Here is an 11,968-nt window from a genome sequence, read left to right as displayed (position 1 = left end):
GTTACATAACACAGAGGTTACTTAAGGCAAAAACAAACGCAGGGTGGTTGATCCGGTGTATAACGTGAACATATGGCAAAACATTTTAGTTATTTAGAAGACGATATCATCCAGAGTGACTTACAGTAGTGAGTGCATACATTTTCATACTTTTTTGTCATACTGGTCCACCCCCCCATTCGTGTTCCAATCTCATCATGGACAACTTTAGAATTTTAGCTAATTAGTAACTCTGCATCTACTTAATCATTTTAAGCTACAGTACCAGTCAAAAGTTTGGACACACCCACTCATTCAAGGGGTTTTCTTAATTTTAATATGTTCTACATTGTATAATAATAGTGAAAGCATCAACACTATGAAATAACAGATATGGAATCATGTAATAACCAAAAAAGTGTTTAAGATTCTTCAAAGTAGCCACCCTTTGCCTTGATGACCGCATTGCACACTCTTGGCATTCTCTAAACCAGCTTCATGAGGTATTCACCTGGAATGCATTTACAGGTGTGCCTTGTTAAAAGTTAATTTGTGGACTGAGCCAATCAGTTGTGTTGTGACAAGGTAGGGGTGGTATGCAGAAGATAACCCTATTTGGTAAAATACCAAGTCCATATTATGGCAAGAACAGCTCAAATAAGCAAAGAGAAACGACAGTACATTATTGCATCAAGACATGAAGGTCAGTCAATCCAGAACATTTTAAGAACTTTTAAAGTTTCTTCAAGTGCAGTTGCAAAAACCATCAAGTGCGGGGCAGAACTTGCATGTTGGAGTGAACGGCGGTGTGTGAGAGAGGTTCCTGTAACATTTTTGCGAAACAATCTAACTTAACCTACTTTACTCCACTTTTTACAACAAACGTCTCTTTCTAATACAATATTGTAACTTTCTATGTGAACATGCCGAGTACTAGGCGATCAAAGGACAATAAATCCTCATCGGAGGCCTCCTCCCCACCAAACAACAAGACAGACATGGCGGAAGGCACAGGTAACAACGTGACACTTACAGAACTTACCCGGGCTCTGGGAGAATTTCGTGTTGCTATAGCTGAGGATTTTAAGGCTACTATTGCTGAACTGGACACCAAAATCGAGAGCACCATTCGATCGGTTGCTTCGCAGCAGGGGCGTAGCCAGAATCTTTTGGGGGGATAGGCCTATAAAAATTTGGATAGGCAGTTTTTCTACTCGTTTATTACATTTATTTTGCGATGTGCACCGTATATTATTTAGTAATACCATCGTTTTATACTAGTGCATAGTACTTGGAGCAACCTCGTTACATATACAAATAATTACCCATCCCAGCATATTAAAATAAGACAGTAACTTTAGACCAGTTGCCAACTTGCCAACATAAAACTCATCTTCAGGTGCACTTTAATCTCGATGGGCAAACAAGCCTATATTTGATGTTACCATTTATACCATGGCGGGCAGTAGTACTATAGTAGTAGTACCTTACCTTTAGTAGACGTATCATAAGGCGCAGACGGCAAGGCTTTGAGTTGAATATGGTGATGATTTCATCATAATCCAATGTATCTGTCAATTCACGCTCAAAAGACAGCAAACTGAAGTGCTTCAGCCAGCCGCTTGTCATTAATGTGCGAAGACGATTTTTTTAATCCTAGTTGTTGTTGAGAAAAGTCTCTCCACACTGCATGATGTCATTGGAAGGGTGACAATAAGCCTGAACAGAGAGTTTATATTAGGGAAAATATCCTCAGAGCAGCTGTCAAGTACACTCATTATGGAGGAAAAGTCATTCTTTCCCATGTTCATTTTGCGACTCAACTGCTGAATTAAAAACAGTGAATTCAGCATCCTCAATATTAATGATGATCGCATGTGGTCTTCGGCTGCTCTTTAAGGCCGCAGGTTTGGGATTCTTTGGAAAAGGAGGCTGCAGCTTGCATGATCCCATATGTGTCTTCTTGAAATCTTGAGTTTAACTCAGTTGTCTGTCTAGAATATTGTTCCAAAGGCCTCGGGTCACTGTCACTCTAGATGCTGGATGTTTTCCCTAATGGAGTTGTGACTAAACTGTCTGCCAATTTTACGGGCAGTTTTCGCTGCCGTGATGAGCTCACATCCCAATTACTAATATTATGCTTAGTTAGCTAGCTTGAGAACTTTATCAAAGTCTCCCCCTGAGTTTTCTCTGAACGTAGAAAAGCTGCTTTTGAGAATTTCAATTAAACCAATACAGTCCGTCACAGATAATGTAGAGCTTTGTAATCCCTTCGTAGCAAAATCACTAGTGTCAAACAATTTACTAAACGTGACTAACAGGAATAAAAACGTATTGTTCTGGATTTGTTGTAAGTGGGCATCGGCTTCTAATTTGGTATGTCCACAAGCCTCTGAAAAATCTGCAAGAACCTCTAAAATGACATCTAGCAGTAACAGCACTTTACTCACAGACCCTGATTTGTAACTCCAACGTACATCTGTGGATCTTTCTAGCTTGATACATGGTCTATCGGGATGCAACTCTTTCTGTACTTCTATGAATGGAGCATGTCTGTGGGATCCACTCATGAATGTGTGTAGCTGGTTTACTGTGTCAAAAAAAGTACTGACATGTCCCGACACTTGCCGCCGTGCACAGAACCAAATTCAAACGGTGGGAGTTGCAATGCACATATACCGCTTGCTTAAATGTCTGCTTTAGTAGGACATGTACCCCTCTGTTCCCTGACATGACTGAAGCGCCATCGAAACAAAAACACACAGAGTGGGATCCAACTCCAGGGGTTGCATTCATATTTATATTTTCAGAGAAATTCCTTGTGCAGACTAATCAGCGGTTTCCATAAACCCAACAGCTCTTTCTTTAATCATTCCAGCATGGATGTATCGGATGCACACAGCAATAAGTTCTCGTTTAGATTGATCTTTATATTCATCTGCTAGTATGGCAAAATACGTGGAAGGCGCAGAATGAACTTCATCGTTTATCCTGCACAGTAACAATGATGCTGCACACTCCAGCAACTCGTTCTGAATTTCGGGACTCATAAGCGTTGCATTGTGAGGTAGCTCATTAAGCCTGTTTTGTATTTCTGAGTCATACTCAGCTTGGTTTGGTTTATCTATGCCCTCTGAGTGGAATATCCTGCTTTGCACACATTAGAACAATATCTATGACCACTTTAACATGTGCACGATTTCTTTCTATAAAATCCATGTTTGCATCACCATGTATTTGGTTCAACTCAGTCCCACGACTTCTAGGCCCATGGATCGCCTTGTAGGATTCACATTTTGCAAGGGCACTAGCATGTCATTTGCTATTCTCGTGTTTGCAGCAAGCATTTCTTGGGATTTACCAGTTTTCTGGTAAATCTCGTACAAATTTGAATTCGACATGTTCGAAAGGAAAGTGCCTACAAAACGTACAATAAATTGCATCTTTTGCTTTACTATACTCAATCCACACGGACTGGTCATACCACCTTGAAGAGAAGCAGCGTGATATGCCATTTATCATACTTGAAGGAAACTTTGCTAGCTTTGATTGACAGGCTGGTTCATCAACAGCAGACAAATCTGTTGGTGGACCTACTGCAGGTTTACCCCCTTCCGCAGCATCAAGAACAAGAGGAGACAGTGTGGTAGGCAAGCATGCCTGGCTCAACGTGGCATTCGCGGTTGTGATGGCGATTGCGGTTGTTTCTATCCATCTGTTAATGTCTCATTCTGGAAGCTATCGGTAGATTGATCCAAATTATTTTCTGGCACACACTCTTTTTCCTCCAGGCGTCTTTTTTTGAAAAACCTAGTGATCGACATTTGGTTTACCATTGCTAGAACTACTAAATTACATTAGCTGGTGAGTCAATTCGAGTAAGCTAGCGTGGTAGAGCTTGCTAGCTTATGCTCTACAAAGTTTATCCACATGACATTGTTCAGGTAAACCACCGTATGTTTAAAAAAAATATGTAGCCAATAGTCGGAAGCCAACTTGATTGTTGCGGACTATTTCTTTGTTACATTATATTAAAATTACCCATAGAAAATAAATGCTGCCATCAATCCACGGTTTCTGGTTAGAGAATGTTTTAATAGTCACAGTGGGTACAACATCTCCGATGCACTTGCTAATAAACTCACTGAGTCAGCGTATACGTCAATGTTGTTGTCTGAGGCTAACATATCCCAATCCATGTGATGGAAGCAATCTTGAAGCGTGGAATCTGATTGGTCAGAGCAGCGTTGGATAGACCTGAGCACGGGAGTTTCCTGTTTTAGTTTCTGCCTATAGGCGAGGAGCAACAAAATGGAGTCATGGTCAGATTTGCCAAAGGGAGGGCGTGGAAGGGCCTTGTATGTGTCACGGAAGTTAGAGTAGCAATGGTTGAGAACAACACATTCGATATGCTGATAAATTTTAGGTAGCCTTGTTTTCAGATTAGCTTTGTTAAAATCCCAAGATACAATAAATGCAGCCTCAGGATATATGGTTTCAAGTTTACATAGAGTCCAGTGAAGTTCTTTCAGGGCCGACGAGGTATCTGCTTGGGGGGGGTGACTATAATCGGGAGATAATGCGGTTCGGCATTTGATTGTAAGGAATTCTAGGTCAGGTAAACAAAAGGACTTGAGGTACTGTATGTTATGATTGCACCATGAGTCGTTAATCATAAGGCATACACCCCCGCCCTTCTTACCAGAAAGATGTTTGTTTCTGTTGGCGCAATGCATGAAAAACCCAGGTGGCTGTACCGACTCTGACAACATATCCCGAGTGAGCCATGTTTCCGTGAAACAGAGAATGTTACAATCTCTGATGTCTCTCTGGAAGGCAACTCATGCCCTAATTGCGTCCACCTTGTCTAGAGATTGGACATTGGCTAGTAAAATGCTCGGAAGCGGTGGAAGGTGTGCTCGCCTTCTAAATCTGACCAGTAGGCCGCTCTGTCTGCCTCTCCTGCGGTGCCGATGTTTTGGGTCGGCCTCTGGGATTAGATCCCATGTCCAGGGTGGTCCGAACAAAGGATCCGCTTCGGGAAAGTCGTATTACTGGTCGTAATGTTGGTAAGTTCACGTAGCATTTATATCCAATAGTTCTTCCCGGCTGTATGTAATAACACTTGAGATTTTCTGGGCTAACAATGTAATAAATACATTAAAAAATAATTACTGCATAGTTTCTTAAGGACCTGAAGTGAGGCGACCATCTCTGTCGGCGCCGTCTTGTTCGTTTTATTTGTAATGGAATGGAGAGTCATGATCAACAGCTATCTCAGGAGAATCAAAGAGTTGGAATACAAACTAAATACACAAGGAGCTCCAAAAGTATTGGGATAGTCAAAATGTTTGGTTGTTTTGGCTCTGTACTCCACTTCGGATTTGAAATGATACAATGACTATGAGGTTAAAGTGCAGACTGTCAGCTTAGTTTGAGGGTATTTTCATACATATCTGGTCAACCGTTTAGAAAGTACATCACTTTTTGTGCATAGTCCCCCCCAAATTATTGCAACAAATTCACGTGTTTTAAAGTAGTCAAAAGTTTAGTATTTTGTCCCATATTCCTAGCACGCAAAGATTAACGCACTTTGTTCTCCCTTTACTCAGCCTCTTTGTGCAGGCTGTTTCCTCCTTTATCCCCAAGCACTCCCTGGCTTAACAACCCACAGCCTCGCCTCGTTGGGGCAGGAAGTCCATATAAGGCTCGGAGGTGGAGCCAGCGAGCTGCACGATATCTCCCTTCAATAACCACTCCCCTCATCTCTCCCTGCCGTCTGCCACAGTGCCCAATAGAAATGATTGGTAAATAATGTATTATGTCATTTTGGAGTCACTTATTGTTCAGTTCAGCCTTTACAAGAAGCAGGCATTGGGTGGTTGAAAAGGGACTGTGGTATGCTGGGTATTTGATCACATCAATGAAGACTGACACAAAAAAAACATGCTGCCCATCAGATTACTTTCAAGGAATACCTGGAGGTCCCACCCCACCATCCAGCATACAGTCCAAATCTCTACCCGAATCAGTCCTCCGCTCCTGTATGGGCTACTCCACCATCAGCTTGGCTTCTGTCCGTGGCCTTGACACCCGTTCCCGGCTGGGCCTCTGTCTGTGATCTCTACACCTGTGCCCAGCTGAGCCTCTGTTCATGATCTCCACACCTGTACCCGGCTGGGCCTCTGTCTTTGAACTCCACACCCATGCTCGGCTGTCCGTCAATCATCCCGTCCTCTGCTCCTTACGCCTGGTCTTTCTGATGGTGCAAGCGATCAGTTGCTCTCCATTTTCAGTTAATTATATATAATTGTAATCATTTGTGTTCAATTGTTTGTCCCTCTGTGGTGTTTATTTAACTGTATATACAGCATCATACTCAAAAGTATTCTCCCCTTCCTCTTAATTCACACTGGGCACAAAAGCATTTAGCTGAATTGTGCAGTCGGGCATGAGACTTAAGCTCAGGGTCGTTGATTCGAGCCCCACGATGGGTGATACATTTTTTTGATCTAATACAGTTTAACCATCCAATAACAAAGACTGATTTAAAAATTATAATTATAGACCTAAACAAATTTAGCTGAACAAGGTCCGGTTTCCCAAAACCATCATAGTTGTGATGAATTTAGCCTGAAGATGCTTTTGGGAAACCGGGCCCAGACTAGTACCCAGGCTAACAATGTCACTTCGACAATGGCAATTCATCGTTATACTTTACTCCAAGAATTTGCTGTTTCTTGCACTGATAATCAATACTTAACCTACCACACCATGTCCTTATCATATCCCTCTCTCCATATTTCTACACTTTATACACAGTGCCTTCAGAAAGTATTAAGACCCCTTGACTTTTACATTTTTTTGTTACGTTACAGCCTTATTCTAAAATTGCTCATCTTTTTTTCCCTGATCAGTCTACACACAATACCCTTTACTCAGTACTGTATTATTTGGTGACCTTCTCTGCAGATCCTCTAGCTCTGTCAGGTTGGATGGGGAGCGATGCTGCACAGCTATTTTCAGGTCTCTCCAGAAAATGTTCGATCGGGTTCAAGTCCGGGCTCTGGCTGGGCCACCCAAGGACATTCAGAGACTTGTCCCGAAGCCACTCCTGCGTTGTCTTGGCTGTGTGCTTAGGGTCGTTGTCCTGTTGGAAGTTGAACCTTCGCCCCCAGTCTGAGGTCCTGAGTGCTCTAGAGAAGGGCCATGTACTGAACCGGGCCATGTACTGCTCCACCGCTTCTCTGGCTCTCCAGGTAACAGACACACACACTTATAAAATCTTATAGTCTTCAAAAATGGGCAATTATGAGAGACAATTTTACATTTGAAAACCCCTTTCGCTGTCCTAATTCACTGTCTTGTGTTGTCCGTGTTCTAGATATTGATGCAGTACTGGCAGCCTGTGACGGAGGCTCCCTGTCTGGGGACAGTAAATAATGCCCCATGTAATACCTGGTTCACCCTGCTATGTTTCACCCTGCACTTCCTCTGCTGGTCCATCCTCATCATCTTGTTCCTTGTCAATCATTGGGGTATTGGTGAAATCAGCAGTCAGACAATATCTTCTTTAAGAAAATCAGTTAAGCCTTTATTAATGCAATTGCAGACAGAAGTTACCAACGGAAACACAGCACGTATGTTTCAGAGTAAGTTCTGCTAAATTAAAAAGGGTCAAAGTTACTTTAATATACTTGCAGTCGACCCCGAGTGGTGTAACTGCCTACGTCAACACCTTCTACGCATGAGACCAAGCCCATGCATATACAGTTATACTAACTTGCAGGAGAAAACAATAGTCCAGTGTTTTCTAAGGGCTCAGCAGTAATTTTCCATTCACGTGTCACTTACACGTGTATGTCTGACTTCTCTCTTATCTATTTACTCCCCGAAAGGGGTCTGTGTCTATGTATCTCTTTTAGCCTTGTGGCGCTTTCTCACAGACACCCTGTTTTGACTGCAATGGCTCACACATCTGCTCAGACCGTTTCTTATAAGAGGCAGAAACTAGAAAAGAGCTGTGGAACAGTGTTAAACCTTATAATGCATATATTGCTAATCTGTGGTCCAGGACCCTATAAATGTAGTGGGGGAGGGTCTTATAGCCCTTCCCCTTCTATTAATACAACATAAGCATAATAAATTATTATAATACATCAATAATTTGGTGCAGCTTCTATCATGACCCCAAGGTGACCCCCATCAGCATCAAGCAGGTAAAGAAAACCCATGCAGATGTAAAAGAGTGAGATCACAGTCACATGTGCTTGCGATCAGAGGACCACACGTTTGAGGCGAGTAAGGGGACAGTGGAGGAAGTGATACTGTTCACAATGACACTGGTTACACCAAAGCATTTACATGCATAACATTTGATCATTGTCCCTCTCCCACGCTCTTGTAAAATTCCAAATACTACTATAACTAGGCATAAAATGCATCTCTCTTTGATGTGATGCCAAAGCTGGAATTACCCTGATGAATTACCCTTCATTCGTCAGCAATATAATGATTGAGAATATCCTTCTAATGAAATATAACTGTTTTTAATATCTGCTATAAGTTATTTTTCACTTTCTCCCATCTCCCACTACCCTCTCTCTTCCATCCCTCCATCTCCATCAATTCTTTCTCCATCAATTCCCAATCTGGCCCTCAAACCATCATGGTCACCTAATAATCCCCAGTTTACAATTGGCTCATTCATCCCCCTCCTCTCCCCTGTAACTATTCCCCAGGTCGTTGCTGCAAATGAGAACGTGTTCTCAGTCAACTTACCTGGTAAAATAACGGTAAAATAAAATAAAAATAAATAAAAATCTCCTCAGGTTTATTATGAGTGCCTTGGTTTGGGAGACCTTCTGGCTCTCAAGTCCCCTCGGGCTTAGCGTCTCTTCTTCCACCTGCGTCACCTGTGGCTCCTCCCTGCCCCTGGACAGGCTGCTGCTGGGGGGGAGTCTGTCGGCCAACCTGGCCCTGGCTCACTCCCTAGATACGCAGGACTGTGCCCACTTCAGTGTCCAGCTGCACAGAAAACTGCGGTTATTCTCTCTGCCACACGGGGGCGCTGCTCAGGAGAATAACAACCACAAGCAAGAGTGAATTGAAGTCATGGCTTGTTGGTCAAAGCATATGGGGAAATTAATGTGGTTTTTGTCCAAACGCAGGCTTAGGAGATCTTATATGTTTTATACTGTGAGATCATTTATCAGCTAAAGTCACCTTTTGTGAATTGTTTAAGCATTTATGTAATCAAAACAAGCAGATAAATCACATGAAGCCTAAATTCCAATTACAAATGTTCCTCATTGAAAAGCATTGGAAGAGAGTTTGAATTTCATTGTACTTCCTGAATTGACTGGAATTTCAATGGCATTGACCCCAACCCTGATTATCTCATAGAACAAAACATATACGATCTCCTACGCCTGGGTTAACCTGACCCTATTTTCGGCATTTATCCCAAAACCCCCTTCTTTCCCCATTATTTACCCCCATGGGAATGCTGAACGAACCAGAGGTAACTCAAGTCCGGTTTTTAGGACTACAAGCTGGCGAGCTCTATTACTACACATACATGAATGGGGTTGGATGGGAAGTTTGTGTGTCTGCATACAGCAATTGACAAAAGTAGACATTGCAGTTGTTTGTGAATGTCACGTTCTGACCTTAGTTCTTTTGTTATTTCTTTGTTTTAGTATGATCAGGGTGTGAGTTGGGTGGGTTATCTATGTTTGTGTTTCTATGTTGTTGTTTTTTCGTTTGGCCTGATATGGTTCTCAATCAGAGGCAGGTGTTAGTCATGGTCTCTGATTGGGAACCATATTTAGGGAGCCTGTTTTCTGTTGTGTTTTGTGAGTGGTTGTCTTCCGTGTCTGTGTGTTCCACACGGAACTGTTTCGGTTTTCAGTAGTTCACTTTATTGTTTTGTATCTCAGTGTTCAGTTCGTTCTATTAATGATTCATCATGAACACTTACCACGCTGCCTCCTCTCTTTCTCCCAAAGAAGATTGTTACAGTGAACTTCACTTGGTTGGGGTAACACTGTGTTGATTTTAGAAAATGATGAGATTCAGAACATCTGTAAATATAGCTTTTAACATCAATATATTTGCGAGTGTAATTACTCCGTTTTTTACATTTTTTACATTTACTTATCCAAGAGTATATTTTATATCGCCTATGAAGATAATGTGACATTTTACATTCCACCAACAAGTGCCAACTGCTGTTCCACACGGTATTTTTGTGTCAGAATATGATTATCAGTGCTATATTCTGCCGTTGTCTTTCGTTTTGTTGTATTTGTCCAATTCTTTAGCAACCCCCCCCCCCCCCCACACACACACATTCTGTCACATTTTGAATGTCTTTGTCTAATCCTTTTCTCTCCATAATCCTTGTTTTATTGCGCTGTGCCCTTGATATATCCTTTGTGTCGCAGTAACCGCTGCTGTAAATCAATGTAAGAGGACTTGAACAGCTGAACAGGGAACATGGATGAACATGGATGATCGAAAGGAGAAGTTATTCATTGTTTCGTTATTTTATATAGATTTAAATTACAATAAGAAAACACACATGGATACATTTAAGATCTTGCACCGGAACAAATGATAAGCAACTACAACAAAATGTCAATGAAATGCAAGCAGTAATAAATTTCAAATCAAATCAAATGTTCTTTGTCACATGCGCCGAATGCAACAGTTGTCGACCTTACAGTGAAACGCTTACTTAAAAGCCCTTAACCAACAATGCAGTTAAGAAAAATACCTGAAATATTAGAAATATGGTAACTAATAATTAAAGTCCAGCAGTAACATAACAATAGCGAGGCAATATACAGGGGGTACCGGTACAGAGTCAATGTGCGGGGAAGTTAATTTAACTTTGATTTAGGCTCTTACCATTGATGTAGTCTAGGCTATTAACTTATGCATGATTCCTCAACTGTCTGATCTGGGCTAACTACTGTAGCTGAGCCTGCAGATTAGGTTACATAACAGACTGATTGATTTCCTGAGCATGTATCCTAGTGTAGGCCACTTTGATGTTATCCAGAATTTACGATTAATTCCACCCGGGACGACAGGTTGAAGTTTTTCACATCACATCAGGTAACTCTCATCACCTCAACCCTGACTGTCAGCATCACGGTCTGACTACGGTGAACCCCTTCTCTCCTTATTCCCTCTCTCTCTCTTCCAATTAGTGGGACGTAGGGATGAGGGGTGGGTGACCGGCAGACGGGAGTCTTCTTTAAACGCCTTTTCTTAGGTCGGCCAATATGGTGTGTGCCACTAACTCCTCTGACGGAATTTAATGTCATTAGCGGATTACAATTGTCGGACAGCACTGCAGCCGGGGAATATTTACTTCCAATGGAGGTGTTTTAAGTGTATATGCTCTGATTCACTGCGAGGTCATCTTTAAATAACGGAGCCATATAAACATTATTAATCCTGACTTTTTTACATCGATTAATCAACTACATCGGATACAGAACAATATTCGAGGTAGTATCTCGAGCGCATTACGCACGACCGGAGGTACACAGTCGCTCTTCATCCAGAAGATGAAAACTCTCAAACCGAGACAGAGGGGGATATAAAGCATTACTGCGGAATACCAAGGACTTGGTAAGTTTGGAGGACGATTTTTTTAACATCCTTTGCACCAAGGCTTAAAACAAGGAGTGCGAAATTGTGGCGAACGTTTGGAGTGCAAACGTACAGCTATGTGCAGAGGCATAGTGTGCATGTTAAAAACCTGTTAAGGATTTGACCAATGTTCGCCTAAAATGACATACCCAAATCTAACTGTCTGTAGCTCAGGACCTGAAGCAAGGATATGCATATTCTTGATATCATTTGAAATGAAACACTTTGAAGTTTGTGGAAATGTGAAATTAATGTTGGAGAATATAACATGTTAGGTCTGGTAAAATATAATACAAAGAAAAAACATGATTTTCTTTTGTAC

At 41.7% G+C, this 11,968-nt stretch overlaps 1 pseudogene; it reads left to right on the top strand.

The window, feature by feature from the left end:
* The first annotated feature begins 902 nt into the window (after positions 1-902).
* On the top strand, positions 903-9,084 carry LOC129830607 (nurim-like; annotated as a pseudogene).
* The last annotated feature ends 2,884 nt before the right edge of the window (positions 9,085-11,968 follow it).

This window comes from Salvelinus fontinalis, chromosome 32 (genome assembly GCF_029448725.1).
Source record: "Salvelinus fontinalis isolate EN_2023a chromosome 32, ASM2944872v1, whole genome shotgun sequence".
Lineage (NCBI taxonomy): Eukaryota > Metazoa > Chordata > Actinopteri > Salmoniformes > Salmonidae > Salvelinus > Salvelinus fontinalis.
This window is presented reverse-complemented; position numbering and strand designations above follow the sequence as displayed.